The sequence below is a fragment of the Delphinapterus leucas genome, chromosome 2 (assembly GCF_059928025.1).
Source record: "Delphinapterus leucas isolate spDelLeu-1000000601 "Yukka" chromosome 2, BTC_Dleu_Yukka2, whole genome shotgun sequence".
Taxonomy (NCBI): Eukaryota; Metazoa; Chordata; class Mammalia; order Artiodactyla; family Monodontidae; genus Delphinapterus; species Delphinapterus leucas.
Window position 1 is genome coordinate 73,627,127 of NC_143130.1, and position 23,899 is coordinate 73,651,025.

The 23,899-nt window shown below is 39.4% G+C and overlaps 1 protein-coding gene across 8 annotated transcripts in view; it reads left to right on the forward strand.

The window, feature by feature from the left end:
* The window catches only part of CSNK1G1 (casein kinase 1 gamma 1), a 153,410-nt gene that overhangs the window by 16,248 nt on the left and 113,263 nt on the right, over positions 1-23,899 (forward strand). For 3 of the 8 annotated variants that reach the window (XR_016392077.1, XM_089907127.1, XM_089907125.1), the window contains exon 1: positions 3-23,899. This exon is cut by the window's right edge. The exons of 2 other annotated variants lie outside the window; for them this stretch is intronic. The gene's annotated coding sequence lies outside the window, so the exon portion shown is untranslated. 3 more of the 8 variants (XM_089907128.1, XM_089907130.1, XM_022579750.2) reach the window with 3 other exon arrangements.

The following is a 23,899-nucleotide window of genomic DNA, read 5'->3' on the forward strand; positions in this document are numbered from 1 at the left end:
TGGTAAATGGGAGTGTTTTCTTGATTTCACTTTCAGATTTTTCATCATTAGTGTATAGGAATGCCAGAGATTTCTGTGCATTAATTTTGTGTCCTGCTACTTTACCAGATTCATTGATTAGCTCTAGTAGTTTTCTGGTAGCATCTTTAGGATTCTCTATGTATAGTATCATGTCATCTGCAAACAGTGACAGCTTTACTTCTTCTTTTCCGATTTGGATTCCCTTTATTTCCTTTTCTTCTCTGATTGCTGTGGCTAAAACTTCCAAAACTATGTTGAATAAGAGTGGTGAGAGTGGGCAACCTTGTCTTGTTCCTGATCTTAGTGGAAATGCTTTCAGTTTTTCACCATTGAGGATGATGTTGGCTGTGGGTTTTTCATATATGGCCTTTATTATGTTGAGGAAAGTTCCCTCTATGCCTACTTTCTGCAGGGTTTTTATCATAAATGGGTGTTGAATTTTGTCAAAAGCTTTCTCTGCATCTATTGAGATGACCATATGGTTTTTCTCCTTCAATTTGTTAATATGGTGTATCACGTTGATTGATTTGCGTATATTGAAGAATCCTTGCATTCCTGGAATAAACCCCACCTGATCATGGTGTATGATCCTCTTAATGTGCTGTTGGATTCTGTTTGCTAGTATTTTGTTGAGGATTTTTGCATCTATGTTCATCAGTGATATTGGCCCCTTACAGAGTATTTTCAATGCTCTAAAAGTCCTCTGTGCTCTGCCAATTTATCCCTCCCTCACACCCCAACCCTTGAGTATTTTTTTCTTTTTTAGAAACTTAATGTATGAAATAATTCCTGGGGGTAGTTTTGAAAAGAGATTTTTCTAACAATGAGATGTAATTGGAAGCATTGTTCAGAGTCTCAAGTTTCCCTTTCAAAAAGATTGATACTAGGTCATTAGGTGTTAATTGACAGGTGCTTTAATTCTTTGAGATATGTAATTGGGCATTAGGAAGTGTGAGCTAAATGTGGTACTGTTCACATGACAGTTGCAGGTGGTAAAGGGTCTTGATAGGAGATCTAAATTCAGGATTTCTGAACTGTCACTAAAGTTAAGATCCTTTGCCACTTACATTTTATAGTTGTGCAGGTTTCAGCTATACAGATTTCTTGGCTGCCATCTCCAGTATTTGCTCCTTCCTGTTACATTTGTTGAAGGCCATCCAGAAACTTGAGCTGGCAACGTTTGTGTAGGAAGAGATATCATGGGTACTGCTGTAGTTGCCTGATATTTCCAATTCGGATTCAGAGTGGAAATATCTATTTTAAAAGCAATAAAATGCTGTCCTGAGGCACTGTTTATCACATAGCCTGAGTAGTAATTGTTAGAATCCTCTTTCAGTTGGCTTTAAAATTGTCCTGTCTGGATTTCTAGGACACCTTCTGTTTTCTAAACATGTTAACTTAATTGGTATTGTGACATCCAAATATTCCAGTCATCTTTAGTATGATGCAAAAATTGTTTAATAACTCCATGTTTGATGGATTTTGTTTGCTTTTTCACCTAGTTAAATAAAAACAGACATGAGGAATGATGTGTTTGTGTGAAAGCACTTAGGTTTTCCAAAGATAGCTGCTCTCCAAGTCAATCAGTACGTAAGCTTGCTTTGTCTTTAATGGGATCCATCTGGTTAATGCTTATGTTTCTTGAGTTTCATAGATTATGGAATCATAAAGTAAAAGAAAACATGGAAATGGTCTAGTTAGACTTTTTCATTTTACAGCTGAGACTACTTAAGTGCAGAGAGACTAAGAGACTTGATCTAGATTGTATAGCTAATGAGTCACACTGGAACCCAGGTCTCCTGACATATATAATACACTAATTCATTCTCTATAGTTAATGAAGAAATAATGATTGTATAAGACGTAAAATTTCCGGGAAATTTAAGTAGACAAACTTCTACAGTATTAGAATTCAGGTATTTAGTTGAAATCCTGGTTAATTTCTGAAGTGTTGAGTTAGTATTTCTTTAAATACCAGGTGTCACTGGATCTTTAGTTAAGAGCAAATTTGTTATTTTTCACATTCTAGATAGAAATCAGCCAATTCAAAAATAATGAAGATATTATAGCCTATATTTAGCAAGCACATATTTGGCTGTATTAAAATGAATCTTTTTAAAAAAATTATTTATTTTTGGCTACGTTGGGTCATCATTGCTGCACATGGGCTTTCTGTAGTTGCAGGGGCTACTCTTCCTTGCGGTGCATGGGCTTCTCATTGTGGTGGCTTCTCTTGGCGTGGAACACAGGCTCTAGGCATGTGGGCTTCAGTAGTTGTGGCACACGGGTTCAGTAGTTGTGGCACACAGGCTTAGTTGCTCCGTGGCATGTGGGATCTTCCCACACCAGGGATCAAACCCGTGTCCCCTGCATTGGCAAGTAGATTCTTTTTTTTTTTTTTTTTTTTTGCGGTACGCGGGCCTCTCACTGTTGTGGCCTCTCCCGTTGCGGAGCACAGGCTCCGGACGCGCAGGCTCAGCGGCCATGGCTCACGGGCCTAGCCACTCCGCGGCATGTGGGATCTTCCCAGACCCGGGCACGAACCCGTGTCCCCTGCATTGGCAGGTGGACTCTCAACCACTGCGCCACCAGGGAAGCCCGGCAGGTAGATTCTTAACCACTACGCCACCAGAGAAGTCCCTAAAATGAATCTTAATGTATTTTTTCTTTGCACAGTGGAGATAACCTGTTAATATTTAATGTCATAAAGGAACTATGGAATTCTGCTTTATGTGGTGGTATATTTATAAAACTAGAGTGGAGTGTTATATAGAACTGAAAGTACAGATTAATTTAATATGCATCTGGTGAATTCAGGGCTTGAAGGATGCACATCTGTTGAGAAAACAAATCATAGAACTATTCAGAGCTTCAGCATCTTTAAATATGTGTGCTTTGATTCTCTTTAACTGTTTTGAAACAGTCTTTAATGGATTTAGAAAAGGCTGTTTGCTCTAAGGAAGCAACTCTGAAGCCATTATGATTCTATTAATCAATTTATTATTCTCCACAGCATTTTGATGCATTAGTATTTTTTTCCAATTTATTTATTGGGGAAGGAAGGAGTTAAATGACTCAGTAACAAAATGAGTTTGTTGCAGAGTATAAAAGAAGGAGTATAGTTTACTGAATTGTATAGAGTCGAAATACTCAAAGCTTTGAATTCCAATTTGAATCCACAGTCAGTGAGGAAGTAAACACTGAGTTCCTACTGTGTTTTATCACCATACTAGTATTGTAGTAATATAGAAATTAAAGATGTGATCATTGATCAAGTGTGAGAATGAATTTAAAATGAAAGAGAGTAACAGTTTGATATGTAACTAAGTGCAAACTTGATGATATAATCTGGTAACACTGTAGGAATTTAGGGGGAAGAAAATTAGTTCATAATTCTGGTCAGAAGGAGATTGAAGGTCAAGTAGTGGATCTCGACTTTGCCTGCTTATTAGAATCACTTGGGGCAACTTGTCCCAGGATCAGTTGAATCAGAATCTCAGGTGTGGGACATCCACAATTTTATTTGTTTTGTTTTGTTTGGGGGGGGTGGGAAGGGGTGGCGTGCCACAGTTTCTGGGATCTTAGTTCCCTGGCCAGAGACTGAACCTGCGCCCTTGTCCTGACCACTGGACTGCCAGGGAATTCCCCCATCCATCGTTTTTAAAAACTTTCCCAAGATGATTGTAATGTGCAGGCTTAAAGGATGGTTATGATTTGGGCAAGCAAGAAAGTCTTTTGGGGCAGCAAAGTTAACTCAGGGAGGGAGAATTGGGCACAGCCTGTGAAACTAATGAAAGTCGTATGTACTGGTTAGGGAGTAGGAAGAACTAAGATTAAGGAGGCAGAAGGGGGTCATATTTTAAGCAGTACTTCTCACTTCTCAAAGTGTGGTTCCTCAACCAACAGCATCAGAATCACCTGGAAGTTTATTACAAAGCAAATTCTGAGGCTCTGCTCCAGACTTACTGAATTGGAAACTCCGGGGGTGGGTTCTAACAATATGTTTTTAACAAGCAATCCAGATGATTCTGATGTACACTAAAGTTTGAGAACAGCTGTTAACAGAGGATAATGAAAGGCAGAGAATGTTAGATTTGATGTCGTAATAAGTACAGACCCATTGAAGGTTTTTTAAGCTGGGGAGTAACAGGATGTATTTGTATGTACAAGGTAAATCTGTTTATGATGTGCAGAATCCTTTGGACTACTGAAAGAGGAATGAAGGAAGCCAGTTGAGGAGGTGCAGACATAATCTAGTGGATATAATCTAGCAGCAGGGAGGGCCTGTTCTCGGGAAATATTAGTGAAAACACAGAACAGTAATAATAGTGATGGCAGTTTGTTTAGTGTTTATATAATGGGAGTTTGCTAAATGCTTATCTCATTCTCACAGCAAGCCACTGAGGTGTGGCTGTTATTCCCATTATACAGACAGGAAGTGAGGCAAAGAAAGGTTACCTCCAACTTTCACACTGTTGATAAGTGGGAGACACAGATGTCAAGCTAAGTACTTCTACCTCAGAAGTCTCTTGAAGAAACAGCTCATAGTAACTAGAAACCAAGAGATAAGGAAGACTCAAAAGTTTCAGCCCTAGGTGACAGATAGTAAGGGGAAAGTGACTGTCAGAAGGGAAGTAGTGCTTACAGTGGGTACCAGGGCAAGTCATTTAGTCCATTTGAAACTATATTGTAAAAGTGATTGTGAGAAGTAATCAACGGAAATTTTTGTATTGTGCTCTTTAGGTAAAAAGTTTAAAGTAACTTGGGATAGCTGAGTTTCTGAGTTTTGTTTGGCCTTTTTGCTCATGGTGAGTGAGTTTAAAACCTCATCCATCTTTTAAAAAATATCTTTTAGATTTTAGAGTAAATAAGTCTTTGAGTCAATTATGCATGAGAAGCTTTCTGTAATACCACTCTTCCCTCTCTAGAGAGATATTGTGATTTAGAAAAAGGTCAGGAACATCTTAAGACAGTTTAAGAAGTATTTAAGTGCTATTTTGTTTTAGTTGGGAAGCAGTAAACAGAAAAATAACATGTTTGGGTAATTGTTTTCATAAGATGTTATCAGTTCTGTTCTATCACCCTCTTATTCATTGAGATAAAATTGACATAATATAAAATCAGCCATTTTAAAGCGCACAATTTGGTGGCATTTGCTACATTGACAGTATTGTGTAACCATAACCTTTATCTAGTTTCAAAACATTTCATCATCCCCAAATGAAAAAATCCCAAACCTGTTAAGCAGTTACTCCCCATTCCTCTCTCTCCACAGCTCCTGGTAAACACTAATCCGCTTTCTATCTCTATGGATTTACCTATTTTGGATATTTCATACAAATGGAATCATATAATATGTGACCTTTTGTGTCTGCTTCTTTTACTTAGCATAACATTTTCTAGGCCCATCCATGTTGTAGCATGTATCAGCACTTCATTTCTTTTTATGGCTGGATGATATTCCATTGTATGGATATACCACATTTGTTTATTCATTCATCAGTTGATGGACATTTTTGGTTGTTTCTACCTTTTGGTTATTGTGAATAGTGCTCCTATGAATGTTGAGATACAAGTTTTTGTATGAATACCTGTTTTCAGTTATTTGGGATATGTACCTAGGAATGGAATTGCTGGGTCATATGGTAATCCTACTTTTTATTTTTGGAGGAACCACCACCTGTTTTACAGTGACTGCACCATTTTACATTCTCACCAACAGTGTCCAAGGGTTCTAATTTCTCTGTATCCTCCAAAATTTGTTATTTATTTATTTACTTGTTTATTTAGGCCTTGCTGCTCAGCTTGCAGGATCTTAGCTCCCCGACTACGGATTGAACCTGGGGCCACGTTGAACTGCCAGGGAATTCCCTATTGATTTATTTATTATTTTTTAATTTTCATTTTTTGGCTGTGCTGCAGCATTCGGGGATCTTAGTTCCCTCACAGGGATCGAACCCATGCCCCCTACGGTGGAAGCCTGGAGTTTTAACCACTGGACCGCCAGGGAAGTCCCCCCTATTTATTTTTTAATTATAGCCATCCTAATGGGTATAAGTGATATCTCATTATGTTTTTTTTTAAAATAAATTTATTTTTATTTTTGGTTGCGTTGGGTCTTCGTTGCTGCACACAGGCTTTCTCTAGTTGCAGCGAGCGGGGGCTACTCTTTGTTGTGGTGCGCGGGCTTCTCACTGGGTGGCTTCTCCTGTTACAGATCACAGGCTCTAGGCGTGCACGCTTCAGTAGTTGTGGCACTCAGGCTCAGTAGTTGTGGCTCATGGGCTCTAGAGCGCAGGCTCGGTAGTTGAGGAGCAGGGGCTTAATTGCTCTGTGGCATGTGGGATCTTCCCAGACTAGGGCTCGAACCCATGTCCCCTGCATTGGCAGATGGATGCTTAACCACTGCGCCACCAGGGAAGCCCTCTCATTATGATTTTGATTTGCATTTCCTTAAGGGCTAATGATGTTGAGTGTATTTTCTAGTGCCTATTGGACATTTGTGTATCTTTTTTGGTGAAATGTCTATGCAAGTCCTTTGCCAATTTTTTTTTTTTTGTAGAGAGTTTCCATTTTATTTGTTTATGATTGGTCAGATTTCACATTTTAAGTAATTATTCATTACTTAAATTATTCATTAAATAATTATTCATTAAATGGAACTCTCCTCCTCAATCTGTCATATTTCCTAAGTGATTAGTGCACAGATTCACATAATAGTTCCTTCTCTACCTTTCCTTGCTTTAAAGAAAAATTGTAGTAAAATATGTGTAACATGAATTTCCCCATTTTAACCATTCTTAAGTGTACAGTTCTATGACATTAAGTACATTCACAATGTTGTGCAACCATCACCACTATCTCCAAACTTTTTTATTTTCCTTAACTGAAACGATGTTGAACACGTTTGAAACATCCGTTCAGGTCCTTGCTTTTACTTCTTTTGGGTACATATCCAGAAGTGGAATTGCTGGATCAAATGGTAATTCTATGTTTAGCTCTTTTTCTTTTTCTTTTTTCAAATTTATTTGGCTGCATTGGGTCTTAGTTGTGGCATGCGGGATCTTCGTTGTGGCATGCAGGATCTTTCATTGTGGTATGCAGGCTTCTCTAGTTGTAGCGCGCGGGCTTCTCTCTAGTTGTGGCACATGGGCTCCAGAGCTCGTGGGCTCAGTGGTTGGGGCACGAGGGCTCTCTAGTTGTGGTGTGTGGGCTCTAGGGCACTGGGCTCAGTTGGCATGTGAGGTCTTAGTTCCTTGACCAGGGATTGAACCCACGTCCCCTGCATTGGAAGGTGGATTCTTAACCACTGGACCACCAAGGAAGTCCCTATGTTTAGTTCTTTTGAGGAATCTACCTACTGTTTTCTACAACTGCTGAGGTTTTTCTTTTTTTTTGGCTGTGCCATGCCACTTGCAGGATCTTAGTTCCCTGACCAGGGATCGAACCCATGCCCTAGGCAGTGAAAGTGCAGAGTACTAACCACTGGACCACCAGGGAATTCCCTGAGTTGTTTTAAATACATTCCTATAAGCAGTGCATAAGCAGGATTCCAGTTTCTCCACACCCTCACCAACACTTATTTTCCATTTTTTGATTATAGCCATGCTGGTAGGTGTGATGAGGTGTCTTGTGGTTTTTGATTTGCGTTTTCCCAATGACCAGTGATGTTAAACATCTTTTCGTGTGCTTATTAGCCATTTGTATATCTTCTAAGAGTTATATAGTTTTAGCTCTTATATTTAGGCCTTATATTAGGAAGTGTGACAATTACATTCTCACCAGCAACTTTCAAGCGTTCTAATTTCTCTACATCTTCACCAAAATTTGTTATAGTATGTCTCTGTGTGTGTAATTATAGCCATCCTAGTGGGTATAAGTGGTATCTTGTTTTGTTTTTCAAGGTTTTCCAGGATTGGATTTTGGCTATTTGTTGTCCCTTGCAATTGCATATTAATTAAAAAATTTTAGTGGTTACTCTGTGGTTTGCTATAACTAATCTAAGCCTACTTCCAAATAACACTGTACTGTTTCATGGTTTATGCAGGTACCTTGTAACAGGATATTCAATTCCTCCCTCCTTTCCCTTAAAACATTTCTGTGATTCATTCACTTATCCATAAAGTGTAATCACTTAATACATTGTTACTATTATTATTTTGAACCTATACTTATCTATTAGATCAATTAAGAAAAAGAATTTTTGTTTTACCTTCATTTATTCCTCTCTAGTGCTCTTTATGTAGTTTTTGACCTGTGTCATCTTTCTTCTCTCTGAAGAACTTCTTTAGACATTGCTTGCAAGGCACATGTGCTGACGATAAATTCCCTGTTTTTGTTTGTCTGACAAATTCTTTACTTCTCCTCTACTGAAAGATAATTTTATTGGATCCGGAATTCTAGGGTTTTTTTAAATACTTTAAATATTTCATCCTCTCCTTGCTTATAGAATTTATGAAAAAGAAATAATGTCTCCGACAACGGGCTTATACTCCTGGGCTTTTGCTTCCAGTAAGTTGGGATTTTCCCTGTCCTCCTCTCTCTCCAGTTTTCAGGGCAGTGATTTACCCTGTGATCTCAATTCTCTGATGGAGCTAAGAAGAGTTTTTGTTGTTCGGTTTTCTTGTGAGGACAGGAACAGTGACTTCCTTGCTCTTTACATGTCAGAGCAGAAAATGGTAATCTCTTTATGAATTTTAGGAACAGGTTTTCCTTTTCTGCGAAAATGGCCACTGGAATTTTTTTTAACATCTTTATTGGATTATAGTTGTTTTACAACGTTGTGTTAGTTTTACTGTACAAGGAAGTGGATCAGCTATATGTATACATATATCCCCTCCCTCTTGAGACTCCCTCTCACCCTCTCCATGGCCAATGGAATTTTGACATGGATTGTATTGAATCTGTAGGTTGCTTTGAGTTGTAATCCTATCTTAACAATATTAAGTCTCCTAACCCTTGAGCAGTGGGATATCTTTTTATTTGTTTTGGTCTTCTTTAATTTCTTTCAGCAATTTTTTCCAGTTTTCAGTGTACAATTCTTATACCTCCTTAGATAAATTTATTCCTAAGTATATTTTTTGATGTTATTATAAATGGAATTGTTTTCTTAATTTCATTTTCAGATTGTTCATTGTGTGTAAGAATACAACTGATTTTTGTGCTGAATTTATTAGCTCTAATAATTTGTGTGTGTGTATTCTTTTGGTTTTCCATATATAGGATAATATCATCTGTAAATAGAGATAATTTTATTCTTTCCAATTTGGATGGCCTTTTTTTTTTTTTTTGCCTAACTGCTTTGGCTAGAACTTCCAGTACAGTGTTGAATGGAAGTGTCAAACAAGAGCATCTTCGTCTTGTTCCTGTTCTCAGGGGGGAAAGCTTTCAGTCTTTCACCATTGAGTTTGTTAACTGTGGGTTCTCAATAAAAGTCATTTTATCACGATGAAGGATTTCTCTTCTTTTCTTTCGGTTGCTTTGGGTCTTAGTTGTGGCGCGTGGGATCTTCGTTGCATGCGCGGGATCTTGGTTGTGGCGCTCGGGCTTCTCTAGTTGTGACACTTCTCTCCAACTGTGGCACGCGGGCTTCAGAGCACGCAGGCCCAGTAACTGCAATGTGCGGGCTTAGTTGAGCTTAGTTGCCCTGTGGCATGTGGGATCTCAGTTCCCTGACCAGGGATCGAACCCGCGTCCCCTACATTGGAGGCGGATTCTTAGCCGCTGGACCACCAAGGGAAGTCCCAAGGATTTCTTTTCTATTCCTAGTTTGAATATTTTTAATCATGGTAGAGTGTTGGTTTTGTCAAATGCTTTTTTTGCATCAATAGAGATGATCATATGGTTTTTCTCCTTCATTCTATTAATGTGGTGTATTATATTGATAGGTCTTCATTATTGACCCACCTGGGGTAAATCTCAGTTTCTCATAATGTGTAATCCTCTTAATATGCTGTTGGATTAGATTTGCTAGTATTTTGTTGAGGATTTTTGCATCTGTATTTGTAAGGGATATTGGTTTATAATTTTCTTGAATGTTTTTACCTGGTTTTGGTATTGAGGTAATGCTGGCATCACACACTGAGTTAGGGAGGGTTCTGTCCTATTCTGGATTTTGGGAGAGTTTGGGAAGGATTGATGATTATTCTTTAAATGTTTGGTAGGATTTACCAGTGAAGCCCTGTGGTCCTGGGCTTTTCTTCTGGGGGAAGTGTTTTGTTTGTTTTTTTTCTTACGTGCCGTGCCGTGCAGCTTGTGGGATCTTAGTTCCCGGACCAGGGGCTGAACCCGGGCCCTCAGCAGTGAAAGCACAGAGTCTTAATCACTGGACCTCCAGGAAATTCCCTGGTGGAAGTTGATTGTTGATTCAGTTTCTTGCTGCAGATTTTCCTTTTCTTCTGGAGTCAGTTTTGGTACCTTGTCTGGTTATAGGACCATGTACACTTCATCTAGGTTATCTTACTTTTTGGTGTATAGTTGTTTATAGTATTCACTTATAATCCTTTTCATTTTTAAGGTCCATAGAATTGTCCCCAGTTTCATCTCTAGATTTTTTAGTAATTTGAGTCTTTTCTTTCTTTCTTTTTCTTAGTTTAGCTAAAGGTTTTTAAATTTTGTTCATATTTTCAAAGAATCAGCTTCTGGTTTTGTTGATTCTATCTTTTTTTTTTAAATTCTCTTTTCTCTCCATTCTAGCCTTTATTATTTCATTACATCTGCTTGCTTTGGATTTAGCTTGCTCTTCTTTTTCTGCTTCTTTAAGGTGTACACTTAGGATACCGATTTGGGGTCTTTCTTGTTTAATGTACGCATTTATACCTATAAATTTACTTCTTAGCACTGCTTTCTCTATATCACGTATGTTTCGGTATGTTGTGTTTTCATTTTAATTTATCTCAAGGCATTTTCTAATTTCCATTGTGATTTTTTCTTTGAACCATTGGTTGTTTAAGAGTATGTTGTTTAAGTATGGAGATTCCTTAAAAAACTAAAAACAGAGCTACCATATGATGCTGCAATCCCACTCCTGGGCATATATCTGTAGAAAACCATAATTTGAAAAGATGCATGCACCCTAATGTTCACTGCAGCATTATTACTGTAGCCAAAACATGGAAGCCACCTAAATGTCCATCAACATATGAATGGATAAAGAAGATTTGGTGTATATATATAAAAAACATATATAATATATATATAATATATATATACACTTATGCAATGGAATATTACTCAGCCATTTGCAAGAATGAAATAATTCCGTTTGCAGCAACACGGATGGACCTAGAGATTATCATACTAAGTGCATAAGCCAGACAGAGAAAGACAAATATCCTATGATAATCACTTATATGTGGACTCTTAAAAAAAAAATACAAATGGACTTATATACATAACAGAAATACTCACAGACATAGAGAACAAACTTATGGTTACCAAAGGGGAAAGGGGGAGAGGGATAAATTAGGAGTTTGGGATTAACATATAAGCACTACTATATATAATATAGATAACCAACAAGGACCTACTGTATAGCACAGAGAACTATACTCAGTATTTTGTAATAACTTATGAGGGAAAAGAATCTGAAAAAGTATATATATTTAAAGATATATAACTGAATCACTTCGCTATACATCGGAAACTAACACAACATTGTAAATCAAATGTACTTCAATAAGAAAATTAAATTAAATTAAAAAAAAGAAAGTATGTTGTTCAATTTTTACATATTTGTGAATTTTCTAGTTTTTCTTCTGTTAATATCTACTTTCATTCGGTTATCATAAAAAATACTTCATATGATTTCAGTCTTTTAAAATTTATGGGGACTTCCCTGGTGGTCCAGTGATAAAGAATTCGCCTTACCATGCAGCGGACATGGGTTCGATCCCTGGTCAGGGAACTAAGATCCCACATGCCGCGGCACAACTAAGCCCATGCACCACAACTACTGAGCTCACATGTCTCAACTAGAGAGCCCACATGCCACAAACTACAAGTCCACGCCCTCTGGAGCCTGCGCGCCACAACTAGAGAAGAGAAAGCCTGCATGCCACGACCAAGAGCCCACGCACCACAATGAAAGATCCCACGTACCTCAATGAAGATCCCGCGTGCTGCAACTGAGACCCAACACAGCCAAAAATAAATAAGCAAATAATAAATAAATCTTTAAATAAAATAAAATTTATGGAGACTTGTGGCCTAACATCTCTCCTGGAGAAAGTTCCATGTACACTTGAGAAAAATACGTATTCCGCTGTTTGTTCAGTGGGATGTTCTGTATATGTCTGTTAGGACTAGTTGGTTTATACTGCTGTGCAAATACTCTGTTTCCTTATTGATCTGTTGTCTGCTTGTTTTTTCCATTATTGAAAGTGAAGTTTTGAACTCTGTTATTGTAAAAGTGTCAATTTCTCTCTCCAGTTCTATCAGGTTTTGCTTCATATTATTTTGTGACTTTGTTATTAGGGGTGTTTATGTTTGTAATTGCTATGTCATCTTGATGGATTGACCCTTTTGTCATTGTAACAATTTGTCTTTTGTAACACTTTTGTCTTAAACTCTTATTTTGTCTGATGTTAGTATAGCCACCTTATTCCTCTTTTGGGTACTATTTGCATGGACTGCCTTTTTTCATCCTTTTACTTTTAAGCTATTATATGTTTTTGATATAAATTAAGTGTGTAGATAGCATTTAGTTGGATTGGTTTTAATCTATTATACCAGTCTCTGCTATTTAATTGGAGAATTTAATTCATTTACATTTAAAATAACTTATAAGTTGGGACTTGGTTCTGCTATTTACCTATTTGTTTTCTATTTGTCTTATATCTTTTTTGTTTCTCAGTTCCTTCATCACTGCCTTCTTTTATGATTACAGTCATCCCTCAGTGTCTGCAGGTGATTGGTTCTAGGACCTGCCTTTGATTACCAGAATCAGCGGATGCTCAAGTCCTTCAGTCAGACCTCCATATCCGCAGTTCTGCATCTGCAGATTCAACCACCCATGGATTGTATAGTACTGTGTGTATGTGGTGAAAAAAATCCATGTATAAGTGGACCTGTGCAGTTCAAACCTGTGTTTAAGGGTCAACTGTAGTTGATTTTGTTTAGTGTACTGTTGTTTTCTTGTTTCTTTTTCTGTATATTTTGAAGTTATTTTCTTTGTATTACTCTGGGGATTACAATTAACATCTTAACGTGATGCCAATCAAGTTTTAACTAATAGCAGCCTAGTTTTAGTAGTACACAAAAACTTTGCTCCTATACAGCTCTGTTCTCCCTGCACCCTATTTTGTTATTGTTAGTGTATCTTTATACCTTGTGTTCCTATTAACATAGATGTTTAGTTTTTTGGGTTTTTTTTTTGCGGTACGCGGGCCTCTCACCGTTGTGGCCTCTCCCATTGTGGAGCACAGGCTCCAGACGCACAGGCTCAGTGGCCATGGCTCACAGGCCCGGCAACTCCGTGGCATGTGGGAATCTTCCTGGACCGGGGCACAAACCCGTGTCCCCTGCATCAGCAGGCAGACTCTCAACCACTGCGCCACCAGGGAAGCCCTAGTTTTAAACATATAGTTATTATGCTTTCTTATTTGAAATCGTAAGCCAGAAAAAGAGGAGGTACAAGTCATTAATGCAATAATACTGGCTTGTATATGTACTTATGTAGCTATCTTTACTCTTTTATTTTTTAATTATTTTATTTATTTTTGGATGCATTGGGTCTTCGTTGTCACACGCAGACTTTCTCTAGTTGAAGTGAGTGGGAGCTACTCTTTGTTACAGTGCACAGGCTTCTCATTGTGGTGACTTCTCTTGTTGCAGAGCATGGGCTCTAGGCGCGCAGGCTTCAGTAGTTGTGGGTCACGGGCTCTAGAGTGCAGGCTGAGTAGTTGTGGTGCACGGGCTTAGTTGCTCCGTGGCATGTGGCATCTTCCTGGATCAGGGATTGAACCCATGTCCCCTGCATTGGCAGGCGGATTCTTAACCACCATGCCACCAGGGAAGTCCCAGCTATCTTTACTCTTGTTCTTTATTTCTTTGTGTGACTTTAAATTACTATCCAGTGTCCTCTAATTTCAATCTAAAGAACTCTCTTTCAGAGTCCTTATAGAGCAGGTGTACTAGTCACAAACACCCTCAGGTTTTGTTTATCTGGGAATGTCTTAGTTTTTCTTTCATTTTTGAAGAAAAATTTTGCTGGATGTAGAATTCTTGGTTGAGAAATTGGCTGTTAGTCTTATGTAGGATCACTTGTAGGTGATAAGTCCCTTCTGTCTTGCTGCTTTCAGGGTTCTTTGTGTCTCATTAGATTGACTATAATGTGTCCTGGTGTGGATCTCTTTTAGCTCGTGCTGTTTGGAGTTAGTTGAGCTGCTTGGATGTGAAGATTCATGTTCATAAAATTTGGGAAGTTTGTAGCCATTATTTCTTCAAATATAATTTCTCTTTCTCTCCTCTCCCTCTGAGACTCCCATTATCCATTATGGTGGTATGCTGGATGGTGTTCTGCAGATTCCTTAGGCTCTGTTCATTTTTCTTCACTCATTTCCTGTTCCTCAGACTGAATAATTGGAATTCACTTACCTTCAGGTTTGTTGATTCCCTGTTTTTTCGTGCTCAAATCTGCTGTTGAACCCATTTAGTTAACTTTTTTTTTTTTGCGGCATGCGGACCTCTCACTGCCGTGGCTTCTCCCGCCGCGGAGCACAGGCCCCGGAGGCGCAGGCCCAGCGGCCATGGCCCACGGGCTCAGCCGCTCCGCGGCATGTGGGATCCCCCCAGACCGGGGCACGAACCTGCGTCCCCTGTACCGGCAGGTGGACTCCCAACCACTGGACCACCGGGGAAGCCCTTTTTTTAAAATTTTTTTTAATCTATCTATCTTTGGCTGCGTTGGGTCTTTGTTGCTGTGCGTGGGCTTTCTCTAGTTGCAGAGAGCAGGGGTTACTCTTCATTGTGGTGCAGGGGCTTCTCATTGTGGTGGCTTCTCTTGTTGCGGAGCATGGGCTCTATAGTTATTTATTTATTTATTTATTTGTGGTACTTGGGCCTGCCACTGTTGTGGCCTCTCCTGTTGCAGAGCACAGGCTCCAGATGTGCAGGCTCAGCGGCCATGTCTCACGGGCCCAGCTGATCCGCGGCATGTGGGATCTTCCTGGACCGCGGCACGAAACCAGTGTCCCCTGCATCGGCAGGTGGACTCTCAACCACTGCGCCACCAGGGAAGTCCTATAGTTAATTTTTAATTTCAGTTACTATATTATTTAGCTCCAGAAGTTCAATTTAATTTCTTCTTTTGCTTTAATTTTTTATTGAAGTACAGTTGATTTACAATGTTGTGTTAATTTCTGCTGTACAGCAAAGTGATTCAGTTATACATATGTATATGTTCTTTTGTTTTTTTGATAGATCTTTACTGGAGTATAATTGCTTCACAATACCGTGTTAGTTTCTGTTGTACACCAAAGTGAATCAGCCATATGAATACATATATCCCCATATGCCCTCCCTCTTGAGCCTCCCTCCCATCCTCCCTATCCCACCCCTCTACGTCATCGCAAAGCACCAAGCTGATCTCCCTGTGCTATGCTGCTGCTTCCCACTAGCTAACTCTTTTACATTCAGTAATGTATATATGTCAATGCTACTCTCACTTCGCTCCAGCTTCCCCCTCTCACCCCATGTCCTCTAGTCCATTCTCTATGTCTACATCTTTATTCCTGCCCTGCAGCTAGGTTCATCAGTACTATTTTTTTTTTAAGATTCCATATATGTGCATTCGCATACGGTATTTGTTTTTCTCTTTCTGACTTACTTCACTCTGTATGACAGACTCTAGGTCCATCCACCTCACTACAAATAACTCAATTTCATTTTTTTAATGGCTGAGTAATATTCCATTGTACATATGTGCCACATCTTCTTTACCCATTCATCTGTTGATGTACACTTAGGTTGCTTCCATGTCCTGGCTATTGTAAATAGAGCTGCAGTGAACACTGTGGAGCATGTCTCTTTTTGAATTATGGTTTGTTCAGGGTGTATGCCGAGTAGTGGGATTGCTGGGTCATATGGTAGTTCTACTTTTAGTTTTTTAAGGAACTGCCATACTGTTTTCCATAGTGGTTGTGTTAATTTACATTCCCACCAACAGTGCAGGAGGGTTCACTTTTCACCACACCCTTTCCAGCATTTATTGTTTCTAGATTTTTTGATAGTGGCCCTCCTGATCGGCATGAGGTGATACCTCATTGTAGTTTTGAGTTGCTTTTCTCTAATAATTAGTGATGTTGAACATCTTTACATGATGTGCCTCTTGGCCATCCGTATGTCTTCCTTGGTGAAATGTCTGTTCAGGTCTTCTGCCCATTTTTTAACTGGATTGTTTGTTTTGTTGATATTGACCTCCATGAGCTGTTTGTATATTTTGGAGGTTAATCCTTTGTCTGTTGTTTCATTTGCTAGTATTTTCTCCCATTTTGAGGGTTGTCTTTTTGTCTTGTTTATGAGTTCCTTTGCTGTGCAAAAGCTTTTACGTTTAATTAAGTCTCAGTTGTTTATTTATGTTTTTATTTCCATTACTGTAGGAGGTGGGTCAAAAAGATCTTGCTGTGGTTTATGTCAAAGAGTATTTTTCCTATGTTTTCCTCTAAGAGTTTTATAGTGTCTGGTCTTACATTTAGGTCTTTAATCCATTTAGAGTTTATTTTTGTGTATGGTGTTAGGTAGTGTTCTAATTTCATTCTTTTACATGTAGCTGTCCGCTTTTCCCAGCACCACTTATTGAAGAAGCTGTTTTTTCTCCATTGTATGTCTTGCCTCCTTTATCATAAGTTAGGTGCCCATATGTGCGTGGGTTTTTCTCTGGGCATTCTATCCTGTACCATTGATCTATATTTCTGTTTTTGTGCCACTACCATACAGTCTTGATTACTGTGGTATAGTTTGAAGTCAGGGAGCCTGATTCCTCCAACTCTGTTTTTCTTTCTCAAGGTTGCTTTGGCTATTCGGGGTCTTTTGTGTTTCCATATGAATTGTAAAATTTTTTGTTCTAATTCTGTGAAGAATGCCATTGGTACTTTGATAGGGATTGCATTGAATCTGTAGATTGCTTTGGGTAGTGCAGTCATTTTCACAGTATTGATTCTTCCAGTTCAAGAACATGGTATATTTCTCCATCTGTTTATGTCATCTTCGATTTATTTCATCAGTGTTTTATAGTTTTCTGAGTAGAAGTCTTTTGCCTCCTTAGTCAGGTTTATTCCTAGGTGTTTTATTCTTTTTGTTGCAGTGGTAAATTGGAGTGTTTCCTTAATTTCTATTTCTGATTTTTTGTTGTTGGTGTATAGGAATGCCAGAGATTTCTGTGCTTTAGTTTTGTATCCTGCAACCTTACCAAATTCATTTATTAGTTCTAGTAGTTTTCTGGTGGCATCTTTAGGATTTTCTATGTATAGTATCATGTCATCTGGAAACAGTGACAGTTTTACTTCTTCTTTTCCAATTTGTATTCCTTTTATTTCTTTTTCTTCTCTGATTGCTGTCGCTCGGACTTCCAAAACTATGTTGAATAATAGTGGTGAGAGTGGACATCCTTGTCTTGTTCCTGACCTTAGTGGAAATGCTTTCAGTTTTTCACCATTGAGTATGATACTTGCTGTGGGTTTGTCATATATGGCCTTTATTATGTTGAGGTAGGTTCCCTCTATGCTTATTTTCTGGAGAGTTTTTAATCATAAATGGATGTTGAATTTTGTCAAAAGCCTTTTCTGCATCTACTGAGATGATCATATGGTTTTTAATCCTTAATTTGTTGATGTGGTGTATTACATTGATAGATTTGAGTATACTGAAGAATCCTTGCATCCCCTTGATAAATCCCACTTGATTGTGGTGTATCCTTTTAATGTGCTGTTGCATTCTGTTTGCTAGTATTTTGTTCAGGATTTTTGCATCTATGTTCATCATTGATATTGGTCTGTAATTTTCTTTTTTTGTGATATCTTTGTCTGGTTTTGGTATCAGGGTGATGGTTGGTTCATAGAATGAATTTGGGAGTGTTTCTCCCTCTGCAATTTTTTGGAAGAGTCTGAGAAGGATGGGCGTTAGCTCTTCTCTAAATGTTTGGTAGAATTCGCCTGTAAAGCCATCTTGTCCTGGACTTTCATTGGAAGATTTTTTTTTTTTTTTTTTGTGCTACGTGGGCCTCTCACTGTTGTCACCTCTCCCATTGCGGAGCACAGGCTCCGGACGCACAGGCTCAGCAGCCATGGCTCACGGGCCTAGCCGCTCCGCGGCATGTGGGATCTTCCTGGACCGGGGCACGAACCTGTGTCCCGTGCATTGGCAGACTGACTCTCAACCACTGCGCCACCAGGGAAGCACTTGTTGGAAGATTTTTAATTATGGTTTCAATTTCATTACTTGTGATAGGTCTGTTTATATATATTTTTTCTTACTGGTTCAGTCTTGGAAGGTTATACCTTTCCAAGAATTTGTCCAATTCTTCATGGTTGTCCATTTTATTGGCTTATAGTTGTTTATAGTAGTCTCTTATAATCCTTTGTATTTCTTCAATGTCAGTTGTGATTTATCCTTTTTCATTTCTAATTTTATTTATTTGCAACCTCTCCCTTTTTTTCTTGTTGAGTCTGGCTAAGCATTTATCAATTTGGTTTATCTTCTCAAAGAACCAGGTTTTAGTTTTATTGATCTTTGCTATTGTTTTCTTTGTTTCTATTTCATTTATTTCTGCTCTGATCTTCATGATTTCTTTCCTTCTACTGACTTTGGGTTTTCTTTGTTCTTTTCTCTCTAGTTGTTTTAAGTGTATGGTTAGATTGTTTATGTGAGATTTTTCTTTTTTCTCGAGGTGAGATTGAATTGCTATAAACTTCCCTCTTAGAACTGCTTTTGCTGCATCCTGTAGGTTTTGGGTTGTTGTGTCGTCGTTGTCATTTTTTTCTATGTTTTTTCTTTTTTTGTGGTACATGGGCCTCTCACTGTTGTGGCCTCTCCTGTTGTGGAGCACAGGCTCTGGACATGCAGGCTCAGCGGCCATGGCTTACGGGCCCAGCCGCTCCGCGGCATGTGGGATCTTCCCAGACCGGAGCACGAACCTGTGTCCCCTGCATCGGCAGGCGGACTCTCAACCACTGCGCCACCAGGGAAGCCCTCTATGTATTTTTTTTTTAATTTCTTCTTTGATTTCTTCAGTTATCTCTTGGTTATTTAGTAGCACACTGTTTAGCCTCCATGTATTTGTGTTTCTACAGTTTTTTTTCCTGTAATTGATTTCCAATCTCATGGCATTGTGATCAGAAAAGATACTTGATATGATTTCAGTTTTCTTAAATATTTGAGGCTTGATTTGTGACCCAGGATGTGATCTATCTTGGAGAATGTTCCACGTACACTTGAGAAGAAAGTGTATTCTCCCACTTTGTGGTGAAATTTTCTATAAATGTTAATTAGATCTGTTTGGTCTACTGTGTCATTGAAAGCTTGTGTTTCTTTATTTTCTGTTTGGATGATCTGTCCATTTGTGTAAGTGGGTTGTTAAAGTCCCCTACTATTATTCGATTTCTCCTTTCATGGTTGTTAGCATTTGCCTTATGTATTGAGGTGCTCCTATTTTGGGTGAATAAACATTTATAATTGTTACATCTTCTTGGATTGATCTTTTGATCATTATGTAGTGTCCCTCCTTATCTCTTGGAACAGTCTTTATTTTAAAGTCTATTTTATCTGATATGAGTATAGCTACTCCAGCTTTCTTTTGATTTCCATCTGCATGGAATATCTTTTTCCATCCCTTCACTTTCAGTCTTTATGTGTCCCTAAGTCTGAAGTGGGTCTCTTGTAGACAGCATATATATGTGTCTTGTTTTTGTATTCATTCAGCCAGTCTGTGTCTTTTGGTTGGGGCATTTAATCCATTTACATTCAAGGTTATTATCGATATGTATGTTCCTATTATCATTTTCTTAGATGTTTTTGGTTTGTTTTTGTGGGTCTTTTCCTTCTCTTGTGTTTCCTGCTTAGAGAAGTTTCCTTAGCATTTGTTGTAAAGCTGATTTAATGGTGCTGAATTCTCTTAGCTTTTGCATGTTTGAAAAGCTTTTGACTTCTCCATCGAATCTGAATGAGATCCTTGCTGGGTAATCTTGGTTGTAGGTTTTTCTCTTTCATCACTTTAAGTATATCCTGCCACTCCCTTCTGGCCTGCAGAGTTTCCACTGACAAAGCAACTGATAACCTTATGGGGATCCTTTGTATGTTATTTTTTGGTTTTCCCTTGCTGTTTTGAATAATTTTTCTTTGAATTTAGTTTTTGTTAGTTTAATTAATACGTGTCTCGGTGTGTTTTTCCTAGGGTTTATCCTCTGTGGGACTCTCTGTGCTTCCTGGACTTGCGTGACTATTTCCTTTCCCATGTTAGGGAAGTTTTCCACTAGAATCTCTTCAAATATTTTCTCAGACCCTTTCTTTTTCTCTTCGTTTTCTGGGACCCCTATAATTTGAATGTTCGTGTGTTTTGTGTTATCCCAGAGGTCTCTGAGATTGTCTTATTTTTCATTCTTTTTCTTTATTCTTCTCCTCAGCACTTATTTCCACCATTTTGTCTTCCAGCTTACTTACTCGTTCTTCTACCTCGGTTATTCTGTTATTGATTGCTTCTAGTGTATTTTTCATTTCAGTTATTGTGTCGTTCATCTCTGTTTGTTCTTTAGTTCTTCTAGATCTTTGTTAAACATTTTTTCTATTTTCTCAATCTGTGCCTCCATTTTATTTCCGAGATTCTGGATCATCTTTCCTATCATTACTCTGAATTCTTTTTCAGGTAGATTGCCTATTTCCTCTTCATTTATTGGGTCTTGTAGGTTTTTACCTTGCTCCTTCATCTGTGACATATTATTTGGCGGTCTCTCTCTCTCTGTTTTTTTTTTTTTATGAGTGGGATTGTGTTCCTGTCTTACTGGTTGTTTGGCCTGAAGCTTCCAACACTGGAATTTGTAGGCTGTTGGGTAGAGCTGGGTCTTGGTGCTGACATGAGGACCTCCGTGAGAACTCACTCCGATGAATATTCGCTGGGGTCTGAGATTCTCTATTAGTCCAGTGGTTCAGACTCAGAGCTTCCGCCACAGGAGCTTCAGCCTGACCCCCAGCTTGTGAACCAAGATCCTGCAAGCCATGTGGCGTGGCCAAAAAAAAAAAAAAAAAAAAAAACAGAGAGAGAACAATAACAAAGTAAAAAATAAAATTAGGCTAGGAAACTATCAGATATGTTAGAAGGAATATAAAAATATAGATGGGGCTCCCGTGGTGGCGCAGTGGTTGAGAGTCCACCTGCCGATGCAGGGGACACGGGTTCTTGCCCCAGTCCGGGAAGATCCCACATGCTGCGGAGCGGCTGGGCCCGTGAGCCATGACCGTTGAGCCTGCGTGTCCGGAGCCTGTGCTCCACAATGGGAGAGGCCACAACAGTGAGAGGCTGCCTACCGGAAAAAAAAAAAAAAAGATAGATGAATCAACAACTGGAAGGTACAACAGTACCACAAAAGGCCGTGGAAGGCGGGGCCTAAGCAAGGGCAAGGGCAAGGTTTGGGCAGTGGGTGGGGCCTATGCTTGGGATCCGCAGGGCTGGAAAAGGCCCTGAGGGCTGTGGGGGGTGGGGCTTAGGCTCATCAGAACAGAAGGGTCCCAGGTGTGCCCCCCACCCTTGGTCTCAGGGGCAGGGGACCTCACCTGGGAACCCAGCAGGCTTCTTGGGCTCTAGTGGGTGGGGCAAATGCCCTCCTCTCCTCTCCTGCTCCTCCAGTCCTGGAGGGCCCCTCCCACCTGCCTCTCCTGCCTGCCTCTCCTGATCTCCCCGGCCTCAGGGGTGCTGATCCTGTCTGGCCTCCACTTCTCCTCCCCCTCAGTCCCCCCATGTCCTACCGGTTCACTTGGTGGTTCCTCCGTTTTCCTTGGGTGTCAGGGTCCCCTACCAGTGATCAGCAGGTGCCCTAGGAGTGGAGAGATGCTAACTCGGTGTCTGATTCCTTTTTATAATCCCTGTTTCCTTATTGATACTCTATTTAATGAGATAACTGTTTTCTTGGTTACCTTTTAGTTCTTTGTGGTTTCCTTTGCCTGGGCTTCCTCAGGGACAGTTTCTATATTCATTTCTTTTCTTTTTTTTTTTTCCCCTGTGAATGGTTCATACTTCCTTGTTTCTTTGCATGCCACATAATCTTTTGTTGAAAACTGGTCATTTTGAATATTATGTGTTGACTCTAGACGTCAGATTCCTCCCCTTCTCAGGGTTTTTTGTTACTGCTTGTTGTGGGTTGTTACTATTAGTTTCATTGTTGTTTGTTTAGTGTCTTTTCTAAATTATTTTTGTTAGGTATATATGCTTTGTTCATGTGTGATTATTGAAGTCTGTGTTCCGTTACCTTAGCAGTCAACTAGAGTTTTTCCCAGTTTCCTTGAACACCTGGAGACCAGAAAAGTATAAAATAAAGAAAAAGAAAAAAATACTCTACTTTTGGCTGGGTGGTTCTGTGTTTGGGTACTCCAGTGCTTAGCGGGGCTGTTTACAACCCTGCCTTAGCTTTTTAATTTATTTTTTTATTTTTTATTTTTTTGGTACACAGGCCTGTCACTGTTGTGGCCTCTCCCGTTGCGGAACACAGGCTCCGGACGCGCAGGCTCAGCGGCCATGGCTCACGGGCCTAGCCGCTCCGCAGCATGTGGGATCTTCCTGGACCGGGGCACGAACCCGTGTCCCCTGCATTGGCAGGCGGACTCTCAACCACTGTGCCACCAGGGAAGCCCCCTGCCTTAGCTTTTACCTCCTGTTTGTGTGGAGCCTAAAGGTCAGCTAGAGGTAAAAGTTTAAGGTCTTCTAGGCCTTTTTCTGTGCATGTGTTCAGCCCTCGGCATATGTGTGGCCTTCTAGATTCTGCATTATATATGAGAGTTTACAAAGCCCATTTCCCCCCACGTATCTCCTTTCTCAATGTCTTCCTTTCCAGGCTTTTAGTTCTATATATGTGTTATTATCCTGCCTGTTTTCCCTTATCCTAGGCTGCTTGCCCTGGGAGTGCTCCAAGTCAGGCAAAACAAAAACACTTTCTTGTGCCAGTTTTTGAGGAAATTGTCAGTCATGTCATTGCGTTCAGCCACAGTTGTTTGAGACTAAGGTTTGTATTGCCCCCTTGGCACTGTTATCCTGCACCAGGAGTGCAGCTGCCATCCTTACTGCCCCTGCTGAACTGGGGAGTGGGGGATGGTTGGTAGGCAGTTAGAAACACCACATCACTCTCTTACTGCAGTGTAGCAACTTGTTTCTTTGCGAAGCCTTCTTGGTTGTTGTAGTTTTTATTAGATTCCAGAGTTCTGCAAAAGTTGATTCTGACCGTTTTTTCCAGCCTGTGTGTGTGTGTGATGTGTATGTGCAGTGGGTGAAGCCTTGGAGTTCCCTGCTGTGTCCATTTTGATGATGTCCTTCCCCTGCTGCCCTCCTTTTTCCTGCTACTGTATCTTTTCAAAGCATTGAAGTTAAGTTTTTACAGTATTTTTTTTAAGAAATACAAGCATATGTATAAAGATTCAAGTATGGTTTAAAGACTAAAAGTGAACACTGTGTACCCATCACTCCATTAAAGAAATAGAACACTACTGGTATCTTAGAAGGTTCTATGTGCCCCTTCCTTTTTCTGACCTAGAAAGAATCATTATCCTGAATGTTGTGTTAATTAGACATGCAAATAAGTAGGAAAATGTCATCCATAGCTAAGAGAAAAATAAGTCAATAGAAATAGACCTAGAAATGCTGAAATGATAGAATTCATGCACCAAGACTTTAAAAACAATTATT